At 35.9% G+C, this 18729-nt stretch overlaps 1 protein-coding gene across 5 annotated transcripts in view; it reads right to left on the reverse strand.

The window, feature by feature from the left end:
• The window catches only part of smarca1 (SWI/SNF related, matrix associated, actin dependent regulator of chromatin, subfamily a, member 1), a 103304-nt gene that overhangs the window by 4029 nt on the left and 80546 nt on the right, over window positions 1-18729 (reverse strand). For 4 of the 5 annotated variants that reach the window (XM_058775144.1, XM_058775145.1, XM_058775146.1 and 1 more), the window contains one exon: window positions 7395-7501. The exons of the other annotated variant lie outside the window; for it this stretch is intronic. The gene's annotated coding sequence lies outside the window, so the exon portion shown is untranslated. The remainder of the gene's footprint in view (window positions 1-7394; window positions 7502-18729) is intronic. 5 annotated transcript variants of the gene reach the window in all.

The raw sequence follows: 18729 nt of genomic DNA on the forward strand, positions 1-18729 counted from the left end.
GAGGGTGTACAACACGTGCTACATTATTTACTGTACATAGAATAATGAAAGTTGTCTCATCTGAAGTACTGCTGCTATGTACTGTAATTATATTGTATGTGTCAGTAGTACTGAAACTTTGTAGATGAGCCTGTAGGCCATCTTCCCTCACGGTCAGTCCATGCAGAAGAACGTGGTCAACTATAGTGCTTTGTATTTCATCAGGAACAAACGACCTTTGACCTCATCCCCTTAATTATTTATTTTCTCCTCCTATTCCTCTTTGTCTCCCACGACCAGGATTCATTTTCCAAAACACATAATCACTTGTGCTCCTGTGCATATCATCCTGAGATTCTGACCTGTGTGTCATCAGTTTTGCTACTGAATGTTCACTCATGGATAAACATGTGCTGTTTGAGTTCATTTTGTGATTCTTGAGGTAGTTATATTGTGTGTTTGTGTTTTCTGAATGAGAACATGGTTAAACCTGTGCAAAATTATGGTGTTTTTGTGTAGAGTTTTGCAGAAAACACTGAGCAAATTGGAACGTGTGTGAAAACAGGTGAAATGTGTTAAAAGTTTTGAGAAACATGTCTTTGTTTTGAGAACTGTATGAATGGTTTGGAAAAATGGGCCAAATGAATCAGTTATAGTGTGTTAGCAATCCAGAAAAACTGTAATTGAGTTTAGTTAAAAACAACACTGGTTTATTTTGCCATTGTTTATTGTCTATTTCTTTTTGTTAAATTGCTTGCATGTTCATTTGAATGACAAATCATAACAAGTGCCCAACTAGAGCATACGAGCTTGGTACATTTGTAGGCAGCATAAGGCAAAACAAAAGGAAGATGAGCATATAAGGGAGATAAAAACAGAGAGGAGGTACAGAGAGATAGAGTAAGAGGGCGGGAGGATTATTTTAGTCCAAATGGGTCTCTCAATCAGCGCTATTATAACCAGAGAAATCAGATAATTAATACGCTGGAGCCAGGCACCCCGTATCATGTGATTGTCCCCTCTCTTTCTCTTTCCACACACACACACACACACACACACACACACACAGAGTTGAGCTGCTCACACCATTTTGTAAATTAGCCCATTATCTTGACTTGTTGATTCCTTCAATATTTGTTGAAGTGGTTACCATGATAAACAAACAAACCCACGCAGTAATTAAAGCTAATATCAATGTGTTTGGGTGTGTGTGTGTGCGCACGCGCGCATTTATAGGCAGGTTTGTCAGTACAGAATCATCAACCTTTTGAAAGGCTTTTCATTCCAAACAGCACAAACAGAACCTTGAGGCTGTCCAAAGCGAACGCAGAATCTCTTGCCAAAACAAACAAAACAAGCATTCAAAGGAGTCCAATGCTACAGCAGGAGATTGTTTTGGTATATATTCACGTCAGTTCCTGGAAATATGTTTTTAGAAATCATTTACCATTGTAACTATAGCTGCCGCAAAAATGGCATTGTACTATAATTATTTTTATACTTATTTATTTTGTCTTCAAAGCACTTTAAACTACTACTGTGTATGAAATATTAATATACTATAAAAAATAAACTTGACTTTCCTTGCCTTGCCATTGTTTGAATTAACCCTCCCTTAGTTATGATGTTTGAAGGCAATTCCATTTAAACTGGGCATGATTTATGGTAACCACCGTACTTTGGCAGGAATACAGTAATTTTAATAAAGACGACTGTATTCTTACTGACTTTATAAGAGTTAAAGTCACAATTGCACTGTAAAAAAAGAATTATTATTCAAAGTTGTAAATAATTTAAAAAGGATTATCAGAGTAATTTATTTTATTTTTTTTACAAGAAAATACTATTTTAGTCTTTTTACTTCAAAATAGTCTCTTGTTTACGGTTCAATGTTACTTGCTGTTTCTTTGTAATTACTGTAATTGTGAACTTTACTAGCAATTTCTGAATGAAAATAGTTTTGAATTCAATTCTATCCACCTTTTTCTTCAACGCGGAAGTAAGCCTATGGGTGAGACTTCCGGTTCATTAGCTGTTAGATAAATAACGAGAAGAATAACAACGTGCAGTAAACAGTAAAACTGTTTGCACTATAAACCAGCGTGTTCATAATTAAGATAATACATTAAAATAATATCGTAAGACACACAAATTTTCAATATCAAGCAGCAAAACACTGGACTTGGATGAGAACGGAAGCTAGACCCATAGAATTTACAAATGGCTGCGGCAATTTTTACAGCAAAGAAAACTTATGAATACCTTTTTTTTTTCAGTATAAAAAGTCACAATTGCCTTTTTATTTATTTATTTATTTTACAGGTTCATAAAGAGTTCAAACCAGGTAAAATCAGATCGTAGAAAGTCTAAAAGGTTACTGACGTTCAGTCCTAATCTATACAAGTGGAATGACAGTAAAGTAAACACCTGCTGTTTTGTGCATATGAATGATGCACTGCTGTTCCATCATGTATTTTTAGAGCTGTTGTTCAGGATGTTTGTTGAAGCTATTTAATGTTCAGGGTTCAAATGAACCACCTACTCACACCTACAGGAGAAAAAGCCATCGCTAAAAGAGCAGCGTTTCTGAAGGGGAAAAGAACAAACTCGCATGATTTTGTCCCAGAGATGATGAAAGTAGACAGCTGTTGTTCCCTCTGAAGAGTTAAACACCCAGCAGGCAAAATAGGAGAACTTCAAATCGTGTTAAAACATAGACAGCGTTTTTATGGGATGAGGCAAAAATGAAGCAACAGGAGAAAATGTAGCAGCTGAGATAGCAACCATATGAATTAAATAGAAAGATATAAAAATATCAAAACAATATTCCACTGCATCCTGCTTTAGAAAGCTATGAGATGAGATGAGATGCGGTGAAAGAGTAATATACACTGCAGCACGAGAGAAAATTGAGGGTGGAGTGTAAATCATAACGTTTGGCTCAGACTGCGAGTGAACAGTACATCATGGACTCATTGTGGTCGGAAATGCACAACATTACTTCAAATTAATCTGAATCATTAATCAAAAAACCTTTTCTGTATTAAAAAAACAGCTGAAAAAAAAAAATGCTTTTCTGATTGTTCACCTTACGCCTTTCATATTCATTTGATCTCCGCCGTTAAGTTTAAATAGCATTAAAGTAAATGTAATGTTTTGATGCTATTTATGCCATTTGTATGCATTGTATAATATAATTCCTTGACTTCATTCCAGCTACTCTCACATACCTATTATTCTCACATACTGGTACAAACACACGGACACAATCCCCAGGTACTGTAGCAGAGCTGCTAAATTAGTATTCATTTACTAAAATAGTGATTATCCATCATTAAGCTTCATTCATTGTTAATTGCAGCATTAAATGAGGGAGTTGATTAAAATATATTCCAATTATACAAGAACACAATTAAACAACTGAAGAGAATCTAAAAGTTCAAAAACACTTAAACGGGCCCATTTAAATTGACCAAAAAGCATTAGGAACGTGTAGGAACATGTGATCAGGAAATAGACTCTTCACACAAGGGAAAAGGTTTATGTACAACCCGAATTCCAGAAATGTTGGGATGTTTTTTAAAATTTGAATAAAATGAAAACTAAAAGACTTTCAAATCACATTAGCCCATATTTTGTTCACAATAGAACATAGATAACATAACAAATGTTTAAACTGAGAAATTTTACACTAGGGGTGGGCGATATGGAAAAAAATAGCATATCACGATTATTATTTATTTATTTTTTTTAAATATCACGATTTTATCACGATTCTTTGTCATGTTGGTTTTACTATTTTGTCTGAGCAGTACAGCCAAACTAATTTCCCTATTATAAAGACAAATCCTTTCAAGGTAACAAAATATAAAAAAGAATGGTGGATATTTAGGCCACAGTGGGTGAAGATGAAAATCTTTATCAATATTTTATCTTTGTTATTAAAAAATAAGAACAAAGATACACATTAAAAATACACATAATATACAAATAAAACAAACAGTGTTTAATTTTCAGGTACAATACGCATATTTAGCAGGAGACATTCAAGAAATTGAATGAACAAATATAAAAATAAAACACTATATAGATTGATTCCTATTAAAGTAACTTTTTTTTCAGTCAAGAGTAGCGAGTTATTTTTTTTCTCTTTATGTTTTGTTGTTTTAACATTAAAGAATAACAATTCTGTCATCTGTCTGTCGATTCTGTCATAGTGTTTTATATTTATACAATCATTTACTCACCCAAAATTAGTTTTAAACCTGAATGAGTATCTTTCTTCTGCTAAACATAAATGCTATTTTGAAGAATGTTCAGTTAAAACAGTTGCTGGTCCACGGTGACTTCCATAGTATTTTTCCTACTATCAAATTCAATGTGGACCAGCAACTGTTTGGTTTTACACATTCTTCTTTTGTGTTCAGCACATGAAAGAAATTAATACAGGTTTGGGACAACATTTGAGTGAGTAAATAATGACAGAAATTAAATTTTAGGGTGAACTATCCCTTTAATGACAGTCAGCTGCATGTTTAGTTCTGTCCTTTTAAGACCTGCACGCATCTAATATACAGGCACGCATCCGTTTTTCTCTCAACTGTTTACTTTCATTTCAACCATAACCAACTGAGTCTGTATGTAAACCTTGTGTGTTTTGACAGTATTAGTCATGTCGGATACATCGCATTTACGAGTTGAATGCACATGAACGCCACCACAAAGTCGTTATTACGAGTGGGGAAACTCAAAATTTTCTTTAATGCTGCCTTCACGTGCTATAGGAAATGTCCTATTTCCCACTTATGAAGTCGTGATTAGGAGCTTGTCGTATTCAAGTGCTTTAATGTCGAAAAGAATAAAATGAATCATCCCATTGGTTGACAATCATAAACATTCACCGTGCTATACATGCAGTTTGCTGACAATTCTGGAATTTCGGTTAAATACATGCTTATTTCACTGCTTATAAAACATAAAACATATCTAGCCTATAAATACACTACTTAAGCGACAAGACAAAGGGATGTAGTTGTTGTGAGAACACCACTGACAGCAGCAATGGTTGTTCCCTCCACCATGTTTAAAGTTTATGACCCGCCCAACTCGGAAACTCGGGTATCAACATTATTTCCGAATTTCCCAGTAGTAAATACGACTTGAGAGGCCGTTCACGTCCGATTTCCGATTAGGAAACTCGTATTTACGATAATTCCGATAGCACGTGAAGGCAGCATTAGCCCGAGTTTCCGAGTTGGGGGTGTCAGGGAAAAAACGTGTCGGACTAAAGACTAAAGATATGCAGCATCGGTAAACTTGTTGAAATGAATAAAATTATTATTTCTTTGTAATGTACAATAAAACTATATAAGTTACGTAGCCTACACACAATATTATTGTATAATTATAATAGAATATATAATTATTCAGTTTACATCACCTTCATAAATTAAATAAAAACGGAAAAAAGAAAAAAGACACTGATGCACATTCTTTATTTGTTCACATAGATGTAGAGTTTAAAAAAATCTTTGAATTTTATGTAGAAAAGTTAAATTGCCATCTTGTTCCGACCAAAGTGACTTGAACGCACCCGACGTCGTGATAACGACTCGTCAACTCGTAAGTACGAACGTCCCAAGAGCACTTGAAGCGCTGCCTCCACTTGAGCTGAGTGATACTAATATTACTGTACATTAAACAGTATGCTTTACATGTAGGTCGAACAGTTCTCAAATCGACTTCATGTCAGAGTAATAGCTTACTGATATGTGAGACAAATGTTAAGGTCGAGACTGAGGAGCATTTTGCAAAGGGTAGCGAACTAATGTAGCGATAACGTAACTTACAATCTTCATAGCTATTGCAACAGAAGCCTCACGCAAAAAAAAAAAAAAAAACCCAGCAGCCTCACGCAGTACTCACCATTTATACTGGAACACAATTTACAGCAGATACAAATGCATTCCGTCCTGCTCTCCAGTGAACTTCAATTAGCTAGCTACAAACAGGCTAATCTAACCACCAACATAGCCCAATTGCTTCATAAATAAGTTGCTTGCCGTTAGCTTGTTCCTTCACCATCTACGTAGCCTCTGGAAATATGGATAGTTGCCTGCAGCGAGTTAGGCTTCAGGAGTGATATTGGTTGGTTGAGGGAAAGGACATTAAGGCAAGCCAATCAGAGGCAAAGTAGGGCGGGTCCATTCCTTTGCCAACAGGGGAAAAAAACGCTACAGGTGACGTGACACAGATGACTTGCAGATACATTCCCCATTTAAAATTTTTTCGCCAAAAGGTGACAAGTTTGCACCCCTGTGAATGGGCCCAGGAATACTTCCAGAAACCACTGCCACTAAACAATCCGCCGTGTCATCTGCAGATGCCAACTAAAGCTATATCATGCAAAAAGGAAGCCATATGTGAACATGGTCCAGAAGCGCCGTCGTGTCCTGTGGGCCAAGGGTCATTTAAAATTGACTGTTTCAAAGTGGAAAAGTGTTCTATGGTCAGACGAGTCCAAATTTGACCTTCTTGTTGGAAATCACGGACGCCGTGTCCTCCAGTGCATAAATGCATACGATATGGGCAGCTGGCATGTTTTGGAAGCCACTATGAATGCTGAAAGGTATATAAAGGTTTTAGAGCAACATATGCTCCCCCCCAGACAATGTGTATTTCAGAAGTGTATTTCAATGCAAAACCACATACTGCAGCTATTAAAACAGCAAGGCTTCGTAGTAGAAGAGTCCAGGAGCTGAATTGGCCTGCCTGCAGTCAACTATAGAGAACATTTGGCGCATCATTAAACGAAAAATGCATCAAAGAGGACCACGAACTCTTCGGCAGCTGGAAACCTATATCAGGCAAGAATGGGACCAAATTCCAACACCGAAACTCCAGAAACTCATAACCTCATAACCTCATAACCTCAATGCCCAGATGTCTTCAAACTGTTTTGAAAAGAAGAGGAGATGCTACACCATGGTAAACATGCCCCCGTCTCAACTATTTTGAGACCTGTGGCAGGCATCTAATTTGAAATGAGCTCATTTTGTGCATAAAATTGTAAAATTTCTCAGTTTAAACATTTATGTTCTCTATGTTCTATTGTGAATAAAATATTGGCTCATGTGATTTGAATGTCTTTTGGTTTTCATTTTATTCAAATTTTAAAAACGTCCCAACATTTCCGGAATTCGTGTTGTATAAGAGATACCAAAGAAGACAGAAAAGAGGATTCATATGGAAAAACCAGAACCTTGAAAATTCTGAGAAGTTGCAAAGACTTTAAGAAAAAGTAGGTTGAATACCACAGACTAGTATCGGTGTATGGACCCAATGTGAGTCACAGGTCAATGGCAAGCACCCTATACGTTCACAGGTACATTGAGAGAAACAGTGTAGGCTGTTACCGGCATGCCGTTCCCATGACGATGACTGGGGGCAGCTGGTGAAAAGAATACGGTGGGCTGAGAGTGCGAATCAATGAATGTTCCATTAAGAGGATCTTCTGAGTTACCTGAGTAAATAAGTACATAAGTGCATATGTGAGTAAATATCAATTGTCCAATAAGAGTTATAACAGTAGTACACTCACAAATGAAAATGTTCATCATGTTGTTTCAAACCTGTGTTGATTTTTCTTTTTTTCTGTGGAACCCAGTCCACACTGCTTTCTACCATACAGTGCAAGTGTATAGGGACCATGGGCTGTTACAGGGTTAGTTCACCCAAAAATGAATATTCTGTCATTAATTACTCACCCTCATGTCGTTCTAAACCCATTAGACCTTTGTTCATTTTTGGACCACAAATTAGAATAATTTTGATGAAATCAGAGAGCTTTCTGACCCTGCATAGACAGCAAAGTAACTACCATGTTCAAGGCCCTGTAAGGACAGGGTAGTATGAGAGGAAATTGTTGAATAAAGTAATTATTTTTGTTTTCTTTGCTCACAAAAAGTATTCTCGTAGCTTCATAAAGTTACTGTTGAACCACTGATGTCACATGGACTATTTTAGCGATGTCCTTACTACCTTTCTGGGCCTTGAACGTGGTAGTTGCCTTGCTGTCTATGGAGGGTCAGAAAGCTCGCTGATTTCATCAAAAATATCTTAATTTGTGTTCCAAAGATGAACGAAGGTCTTGGAACGACATGAGGGTGAGTAATTAATGACAAAATTATCATTTTTGGATGAACTATCTCTTTCAGATTAAAAATTGACTGAAAAAGTATATAATCTTAATAAACACCAGAAGCAAACAGTGACTTTTTTTATGGGGAAAACAAATGAAACAATAAAAATCCTCAGAAATTTTCACTTTGATTTACATTTAGATTAGTTTGCCCAACTCACATTTGACTCCACTCCACTTTCAACATCCCCCCGCCCCCAGCTTTTCTTGTGCATGAAATAACCAAAAACCAATGAGAACAAGGAACAATAATGACTATTCATAGCAACAGAGTGTAGACCTGCTCACGCAAATCCCTCTGTAACTGGCACAGATTTTAGAAAATTACCCACATTTGGCAAATAAATAATTTATGGACAGTTACAAACATATTCCCAGCATTTTATTATATAAGCCCTATGTTACACGTCAATTGACAAGGGAATTTATAAACAGTTAACATTAATTTGTTAGTCCCTGAACTCATTCTCAAAAACCTTGGGTATGCAGAGCATTTGCAGCTTATGGACGTAACAAAAGACTTCAAGTATATTAAGATGGTGCACTCATTACTTCTGAATGGGAGAAAGTGCAACATGTAATACAGACTTCTAAATAAAAGCCAATTGGTAAAGTCATCGAAGACTTTGGAGAATTTTATGATTTTCCTTTCAAAGAGAACTTGCATGACTGCAATAGCTGCCCATGAGGCGTTTCAAAGATAGCCACCAAGTTAAAAGCCTTGCCTTTCAGGGTAGTTCACCCAAAAACGAAAATTCTGTCATTAATTACTCACCTTCATGTCGTTCCAAACCCATAAGACATTCGTTCATCTTCGTAACACAAATTAAGATATTTTTGATGAATTCTGAGAGCTCTCTGACCCTCCCATAGACAGCAAGGATCCTACCATAATCAAGGTCCAGGACGGTAGTAAGGACATCGTTAAAATAATCCATGTGACATCAGTAGTTCAACCGTAATTATACGACGCTACGAGAATACTTTTTGTGCGCAAAGAAAACTAAAATAACAAATTTATTCAACAATTCGTCTCCTCTGCTTCACCCTGGCACCATTTTGGAGAGTATCACGACGTATGTGCATGCTTTTATCTGAAAAAAACAATGTGCTGTTCTGTGTTAGAAGCAACATGCGGATATGTTGTTTACACTTTGATCTGAATGTAAACAACTAGACAAATTTTTCAGAATTTTGAATGCATTTTAAGAATACTTTTCCCATCAACTGGTCACAATGCACAACACCGCTGTATGCTGCTTCACAGACGCGTGCGCACTCTGATGTAAACAAGCATATATGAGGGCGGAGCGCGTGAGACGCTCTGGATGAAAGCACATTCACTCTCTGACAGGAGATGGCGCTAAACATAATGCAGCTGTTACCCCGGAAACCCCTGAAACCAAACAGCTTTCTGTTTCTGAAAGGCGTTTAAATGATTTTTATAGCCATTCAGATTTTTGTATTCGCTGTGCATGGTGTTCATCACAGCGCCAAATACTTAAATATTTAAACATTAAGGGTTCATTAGTTGACAGTTAATTCATTAGTTAACATAAACTGCCAATGAAAAATTCTTCTAAACATTAATTAATCTTAGGCAATTCCAATATTTAATAACACGTTGTTAAAATCAAAAATTGCAACTGTGGTATTTAATGGGCTAACATGAACTAGAGGTGTATTTTCTAGCAAAGATTAATAAACAAATGTAGCTATTGCTCATTGTGAATGTTAATACATTAACTAAGGTTAACTAACGAGATCTTATTGTAAAGTGATACCTATTGGTCTTTATAATTCTTTTGCACTTTAATCTGTGTAAAAAATTTTAACTTTATACATTTTTGTGAATTGCTTTAATGTATTTAAATGTTCAGTTATTTTAGTTAGAAGAAAAAAGTTATTAAACCTGTTATACTGCATTATGACAACACAAATAAATTTCAATATTGTGATAATACCGTATACCGTGATAAAAGCATTAGCAATTAATCACAACATGAAAGTTTGATACCAGCATATCCCAATAAACAACATAAGCGCATGGTAGGATCCTTGCTGTCTATGGAGGGTCAGAGAGCTCTCGGAATTCATCAAAAATATCTTAATTTGTGTTCCGAAGATGAACGGAGGTCTTACAGGTTTGTAACGACATGAGGGTGAGTAATTAATGACAGAATTTTCATTTTTGGGTGAGCTTTTCCTTTAAAGGGACTTTGACAGAATGCCCCCGATAAACACTAAAATAAATAAATAAATAAATACATACATAACATTATTTACTAGATATCCTGTTTTTGGTCCCACTTTATATCAGGTGGCCTTAACGACTATGTACTTACATTTGATACAATGCACTTATTGTGTACTTACATGTCTTTACATTGTACTTATATTTGAAAATACTTGCATGTACTGTAATTACATCTATAATTAATTTCTGTAATTACATTTATGATTACACTGTTGACATCCCTTACACCTACTGTACCCACACCACCAACCCTGTCCCTAACCTTACCCGTATCACACCAAAAGTGTTTTGCAATACAATATGAACACAATAACTACATTGTACTTATTTTTTGATGCAAGTACTTAGTAGTGACCTAATATAAAGTGGGACCCTGTTTTTGATAGCTATAATCACCATTTGCCTTCATCGTATGAAAATTAACAACTTTAACATGAATGTCACTTTTTGTGTTGCACAAATGAAAGTCGTGGGTTTTGAAAAACAAGGGTAAGTAAATAATTATTTATTTTTGAGTGAGAAGTCTATATTTCTCTCGTCAAACAGTTGCAGCAGAAAAGGTTTTACCTGAAATGCTTAGTATAACAAAACTCTAAAACTAAAACCAGATATTTCAAAGCAATTCCTATACAGTAGATAAAACGACTGACAAATAACTGAAACGAACTTGTTAATTAATATGCACGCACCTATCTAGAAAAATTGAACAAACATTCATGCACGAGGCTAAATGTGTGCGTGCGGGTGTACGCAGTTGGTTAGTGACAACTGTTTGCTTTTTCCGAAAGACTGTCTGTATCTCAGTTTGAGTGTTTTTGGTAACCATGGAAACAAATGCCACAGTAACAGCGGGAAATCAAAGCCTGGGCGATGAGCTGCTGAGAGGAAGTGAGAGAGAATGCGCGTGTGTGCGTGCGTGTGCGCCTCTGTGATATAAACAGGCTCTCAAAACATGGATTTGTTTTATCTTCTGTTGGGTTCGTAAATGAAATATGGAAAATCATAAAGTCGCTTTCCACGCCACATCAGATCTCCAGCGATCTAGCCAATCTTTTTGGCCTCTTCCAGGGGACAGAGTCTCAAGACTCTTTTTCAAAGGCCTTGAAAGTTGCTGTGCGCAGACCTCTTGTACATCACACATCACTGGAGCTTTTCAATCTAATCCCACTTGTTGGGCTGAAACATCTTCAACATGGCTGCTGTCTCCTTACAGGAGAGGGAATAGTAACACTGATCTTGCTCTTTATTTATTGATGAGACTACTTTCTAGGCTACTCAGGCTGTTGTTTCTGCACTTTTGAGTGAATCAAAAAACCTGTTTAAAGGAATATTCTGGCTGATTTGTGTTGAGAAGTATTGTACCCCCTTTACAGTATTTACATTTATGAACAATTATTAATAATATTTCGATGTTTTGCAGCTCTTTACTACCTCTACTTACTGATTCTGTATTTATTATTGTTAGCATTATAATTTAGGTCTAAGGTATTGCATATACGTGTATTTTTTATAATGTAGTAAGGTAGTTGTTAAGTTTAGGTATTGGGTAGGATTAGGCATGTAGAATATTGTCATGTAGAATATGTGCTTTATAAGTAGGCTACTAATACCCAGCCAATATGTAAATAATAGGCATGCTAAATAAGCAACTAGTTAATAGTGAGAATTGGTCCCTATACTAAAGTGTTACCAAAAAAAAAACTTTTCTTACACATTTAAAAAAGTATCTTTTGAGGGGTTATTTTTTATATCAACTTATTATCTGGTTTTCACATGTATTGTGTAAATGTGCTTGGTAACACTTTAGAATAGGGAACACTTATTCACTATTAACAATGACTTTTCCCTCAATAAATTCCTAATTTGCAGCTTATTAATAGTTAGTAAGGTAGTTGTTAAGTTTAGGTTTTGGGTAGGATAAGGGATGTAGAATAAGGTCATGTAGAATAAGGCATAAATATATGCTCAATTACTACTAATAAATGGCTAATATTCTAGTAATATGCATGCTAATAAGAAGTGTGCTTCATAATCTTGGAATCTGTCTTGTGGTTGGGTGTGTTTCCTATTGACTAACATTAGCATGTGCGCAAATATTCACATTATAAAACCTTTTCTTTTGTTACATTTATCACAATCCCCACATTATGATTACACAGCATAAGTGTTATGAATGTAATACTGGCCTTTGTGAACTTCTAGATTAATTGTATGCTACTTGATTAAGTTATTCATTTAATCGTCATGGGTGATGACTGCTAAAATGAGCTCAAATTTTAAATCTTTAAGCTAATTATATTCTGAATAAATGAGCAAAAAAATTATGATTATTTCTGCTCTCCCCCGCGCTCATTTGTTTTTTACTGCATATAACGGTTACTTTGCTCTTTCTGCTGCACTTATATTTAGCAGATGTTTGTTTCTAGCACAGGCTTTAGTATAAAAACAATTTTATTCAATGTTGCGCACAAGTAACATTTTTGACAATTATTGAGACATATAGCTGAAAATACACAGAGCTTGCTAACAGCTGCCTCACATTACAATCTAATCATGTTGTTAGTGATACAAAGCCGAGTTCCTAAATGCACAACGATATTGTTTTTCATACCTGCATATGAACGGGATGACACAATTCTTTCTAAACATGTGTTCAATAACTTTCTGCAAATTAACCCCATCATTTTACATTACTTTTTTACGGATGGGTGCTAAAATCCCGAATTGAGCCATGGCACATTTACAGAAATAAAGTTATAAAAATAAACGTGGAAACAATGATGAGAGAGTTAGTGAGCAAGCACATGTCATCTGAACTGAATTGAGACATGCAATAAAAAAAGGACATGTTTGATCACCGGTTGTCTGTAGACATCAGATTCTCACCCAGCAGATGGAGGGAGAGAGAGAGAGCAGATTTGAGTGGAAGAGTTAAATAATTAGGATTTGTTATGATCGACAGATGGCCGAAGTTTGGCTCTGTGAAAGTTTATGGAAGAAAGTTTCCTCTGCATGTGTGTGTGTTCAGTGTACGTCGTATTTTAACTCAAAGCTCAACCCCAACAGACAGAATGACGCTCTCTCCAAAGACTCTGGAGGATCTGAGAGCCAGAATCGCCATTAGCGAGAAGTTTAGCTCAGGTCTAGCCTTAATCTGACAAATAGATCTCTGCTGGTGCATGATATACTGCTGAAGGGTACATCTGAACCTCCTGAAAGTTCTTAAGTGGGTGTGAGTGTGTGACTTTTAGTAAGGCGGTGTGATGTGTCATTTGACCAACATTCATAAACCCTGATGCAATTGTTCAGCACACAGAGAAATCTGTCATAATACTTTCATCATTTCTCTCCCTTTCTCTCTCGATGGAAGGTAAACTGCCAGTGTGAGAATGGATTAAGCTTTAATTCAGGGATTAAACCTTGGCTTTGTAACATTAGACCCACTTTGTGTCACCTGGAGAGAAAAGCTGAAGATGAGTTTCAAAAATAACACATTCATTATTCAACATGTGTCATCTTTCAAAGCCATAACTGAGAGTTTCTTTTGCTATAGGCACTGTGAACTTTTAAAAAAAATGAGCTCTCTTACAAAATATTTTACGCACACATGTTGATTTTAACCTGTGTTTTGTGATTGGAATGACAGTGGTGGCATTTTAACCATTTTTGAATAAGTAATCATTTTTGACTTTTTGCATCATTTTGCAAAACTTTAGCTGAATTCAAAATGACAGACAATGGAAATGATTCCGTTAATGGAAATGATATTCACTTTTTGTTGTTGTTTTTGTTTTGTTTTCTTCACACATTTCACATCATATTTCATCTCAAGCATGCTATTCATTGACACTGTTGTTGTTGTTTTTTGGTAACGAAACAAATTTTGAAAAGGGACAAGATTTATTAAGGGCAAATCTAAGTGCTGGAATACACTACAGAACTTGTACATCGATTTTTGCCCCAATTTGCAGCCTGGACGAGTCATTGCTAGTTGCTGTAAGACAAAACGAGACTGCATGGCTTTGAGCTGTTGGAGTGTATGGTATTCACGTAGCTGGGTAGATTACTTACAAATTGTAATCTGTTACTGATTCCAAATGACATGACAAAAACTGAAGTTAGCAACGTAATCCAATACATTACTCGTTTTAGGTAACATAATCAGACTACTTTTTGATTACTTGATGTCTGAACTCATTTATCTAACTGATTCAAGTACAATACAATCGCGTACAATATTGATATAAAAATACAAAGAGTAAGAAAATATATTCCATTTGTTTTAATTGACAACATGAAGTGCATTAAACATTACATTATATCAAGGTTTCCCAAAGAAGGGTTCTGGGGTTTGTGAGTTTAATGGGTAACACTTTACAATAAGGTTCATTAGTTAAACATTAGTTAATGTATTACCTAACATGAACTAACCATGAGCAATACATTTGTTACTGGATTTACTAATCTTCGCTAATGTTAGTTAATAAAAATACAGATGTTCATTGTTAGTTCATGTTAGTTCACAGTGCATTACCTAATGTTAACAAGATTTTAATAATGTATTAGTAAATGTTGAAATTAACATTAACAAAGATTAATAAACGCTGTATAAGTGCAGTTCATTATTAGTTCATGTTAACTAATGTAGTTAACTAATGAACCTTATTGTAAAGTGTTACCGTTTAATGAAAAGCTAATAATTAATTAAATCATAAAAATGTAAAATTCAAGTAAATCATTTCAAAATAACGACAATCAAAATAAAACACGTACTAAAAAAGATGAAAAATTTACGTTTACCTGCATGTCGCAATCATTAACCAATGTCAGAGAATTGTAAACATGCAAATGTGAGGATTAATTATTCAAATATTAATAGTAAATAGGGGTACTTCAAATTAATTAATATGAATAATTTATGGATATTGTGTGAATAATAAGTAATCATGCAATCAAAAGTAACTGTAGTCTGATTACAAGTAATTTAAAATCTATTTTAATCAAAGTACTTGATTTTTGGAATCTGATTACATAATCAAGGTTACATGTAATCAGTTACTACCCAGTTCTGAAAGCAGTAATCGTTCAAAGCTCATAACTGGACCAAATCTTGTTTTTCTTCAAATCTACCAATGTCAATGGGTTTGTGTGAGGTAAAATGTAGAGGCATAGTATAGTAGAGGGCATAGCAAATATTATTGTGCTAGCATGAAAACCATTGTGTTTGAGAGACCTTTAGAAAATACATTTCAAAAATCTTTGTGTGTATTTGTGTACACGTAGTTTGCTGAAATAGGAATCATATGTGATTTGGTGGTGGGGAGTTTGGAGGTTTTTATATATATACTGTATATATATATTTCTGCTACTGATGGTTCAACTAAAGCTCAAACTGATGGGGATAGCGAGGTCTCTGACTGGATGCACATTTTGTATTGAGTGGTCCAGAAGACTGCTGAGCACTAACTCTTTCTCTCTCACCCCATGTGTCCAGTCCCTGGTGCCAGCTCCGCTAACCCTACCGGCTGGAGGATGCAGGACTGAAACAGAGGGAACATTTAGGCACAAAAAGAAACAAAACAGCATGAAGGGAGAGAAAAGAGGAGAAGTGGGCAGGGGGCAGTAATGAAAGGTCAATGAATGGTGTTTTGGTGAGTTAATTAAAGTTTAATTGAGTGAGAATTATATAAACAAAGTGGAAAAGCAATGTGAAGTGCTCTTCAGATCTGAAGTACAGAAAAATGCTCCTTTGAGGCTGGAAAGCGAATACCAGTTGCATTGTTTTTTGTGTTTTTTTTAGAGCAGATATGTCAAAGCATGCACGTCAAAGCCTATAACAGGCTTGTCTCGCTTTGAACCTTTATCCTTTAAAATTATTGTCGTACAAGTCATTTGCCTGAGGCAAAGTATGTGTTTTGTTGTGTGTGTGTGTGTGTGTGTGTGTGTGTGTGTGTGTGTGTGTGTGTGTGTGTGTGTGTGTGTGTGTGCTCATATGTGTGTGTGTCTGTGTGATCATGCGAATGTTTCAGATCTGTGTGTGTTTGGTAGGGGTCAAAATCATTTGCCCCCTGTCAGTTCTGTTTAAGTATTTCTGCCGTCTCTTAATCCCTGGTGGTGTGTGTGTATATGTCTGTGTGTGTGTAGGGGGGGGATGCATGTGTTGAATAGCACAGATGATTTGTTTACTGACAGACACAAACCTGTTTGTATGCCCGTCAGAGTGCGTTTGTCAGGAAAAGCGAATCTACTGATCTAATCTTCTTCAAACCAGCCGTCCCCACACACATGTGTGCGAGTCACATGTAAACAAGAGTGAACGGTGTAACATCTTAACACACAGATGTATTCAGAAAGAATATTGAAGAACACAGACGTCTTTCTTATCTTTCATACACACCCGCCCAATCACAAGCTTGTATGTATTTCTTGCACTAATGCACAAAAGCACATATGTGTTTAATAATGATTGAGGAGTTTTTCTGCCTGCAGCGATGTCAGTATTTTAAAAAAAGCGCAGAGTATGTTAGACAGAGATGCGAGCATTGGTTTTTCTGAAATGTGGAAAATGATTTGGTTTGGATGATTTTTACGTTCACATTTATGCATTTGGCAGGTGCTTTTACCCGAAGTGACTCGCACTGCATTCAAGGTAAACAACTGTTCAGTTCATGCATTCTCTGGAAATCAAACCTTGGCATTGCTTTCTGTGCTATGTGAACGCTTCTTAAACTCATCAAAGTAAATATATTGTGTATCATCAACAGCATATCACACCAGCAATGTCAACTACTCAGTGGAATGCAATGATAAAAGCAGGACTGATCTAAAATCGTAGAACATAGGACAGTTGTTTATGACCAATAAATGACCAACTAATGTTATGTAGGAGCTTCTGAGCTCTGTAACTTTAAAGGGATAGTGGGGAAGCTCTGTCACGGTTTCTTCAGTGGAACATAAAAGATCATTTAAAAAACTTAGTCTTAAGCCCGTTCACACCAAGCACAATAACTATAAAGATAATGATAAAGATATAGTTCTAAAAATCGTTCTCAATATTAAAGAATAGCAGAGTGCACACCACAACTATAATGATAAAGACACAGAGAAACAATATCGTTGGAATCACTTTCAGAACGATTTTTTCCAGCTGATGAACCATACAAACATTGACAGTCAATCAGCATCCATCCTGTTATAATGAGCTTGAGAATTTAAAGCGACAGACACTATACAGATGATATCGTACACTGGTGTGGATGCTAATATCGTTATCTCTATAGTTATCGTTCTTGGTGTGAATGGGGCTTTAGTCTTAGTGTTTTCTGTGTATTCAAATGATCTTCTTTTGTTTTCTGAAGAAGAAAGGCACACAGGTTCGTAACAACAACTGGATGAGTAAATTTTCATTTTTTGGTGAACTCCCCCTTTAATATGAATACTGAATATGCTATAAAAGGATAACAGTCTTTCAGAAGTATTCTCAGGTATTTAAACCTTATTAAATGTATTAAAGGAATGACTCATTCGCTAACAAATTCAGGTTTGCTTAAAACTCTCATTTGAGAAGCTTCATTGGAAACTCTGACTTGTGAAGCCCGTAGAGACTCATTGGCAAATCTTTGTTTGGAAAAGAGTCAAATGAAAGATGTGGGATTAAGGGAGGTAAAACGCAAGCCAGTCCTTTGTAGCTCTTTGATTCTGTCTCCTAAAGTCAAGGCATGTACTTGACATTTCTTATTTATTATGGAATATTGCAGCATTTATTATAAATGATTTATCCGTGCACATATTTTTTAAAATCCATCTGCCCTCATAATCTTTAATCAAATACAATAACTTCGAGACAATAATCCCTCCCATCTAGCAACCTGTCACTCTCATGAGATCACAGCAATTAGCAAACGAAAATGATCCAATCAGTTCTCAAAGGACAAATTCTCAATTTCTTGTTCAAGAAGCCCAAGATGATAACAACTTCCATTCAATTCTGACTTCCACAATATAGTATATTTCTCCTGTCAACTCTTAATAGAGCCAACACAATGTTATGAATTTCAGTCAATAGGGTCCACACAGTGGTCAGTTAGTTGGAAAACAAGCCCATCACGTGTCGTAAACGGTAGCTCTATTTACACTTCTTGCCACAAACCCTTCGGGAGGATTTATGTGGATCTGATGGAACTTTTCCCTCAGTCCATTTGATGGGATGAGTTTATTCTACTAATGCTGGCTTTCAGAAGACCAGCTGAAGATCAGCTCCTTTCCCAAAACAGAGACTAAACCGCTGGCACAC

This window comes from Onychostoma macrolepis, chromosome 05 (assembly GCF_012432095.1).
Source record: "Onychostoma macrolepis isolate SWU-2019 chromosome 05, ASM1243209v1, whole genome shotgun sequence".
NCBI classification, from domain to species: Eukaryota; Metazoa; Chordata; class Actinopteri; order Cypriniformes; family Cyprinidae; genus Onychostoma; species Onychostoma macrolepis.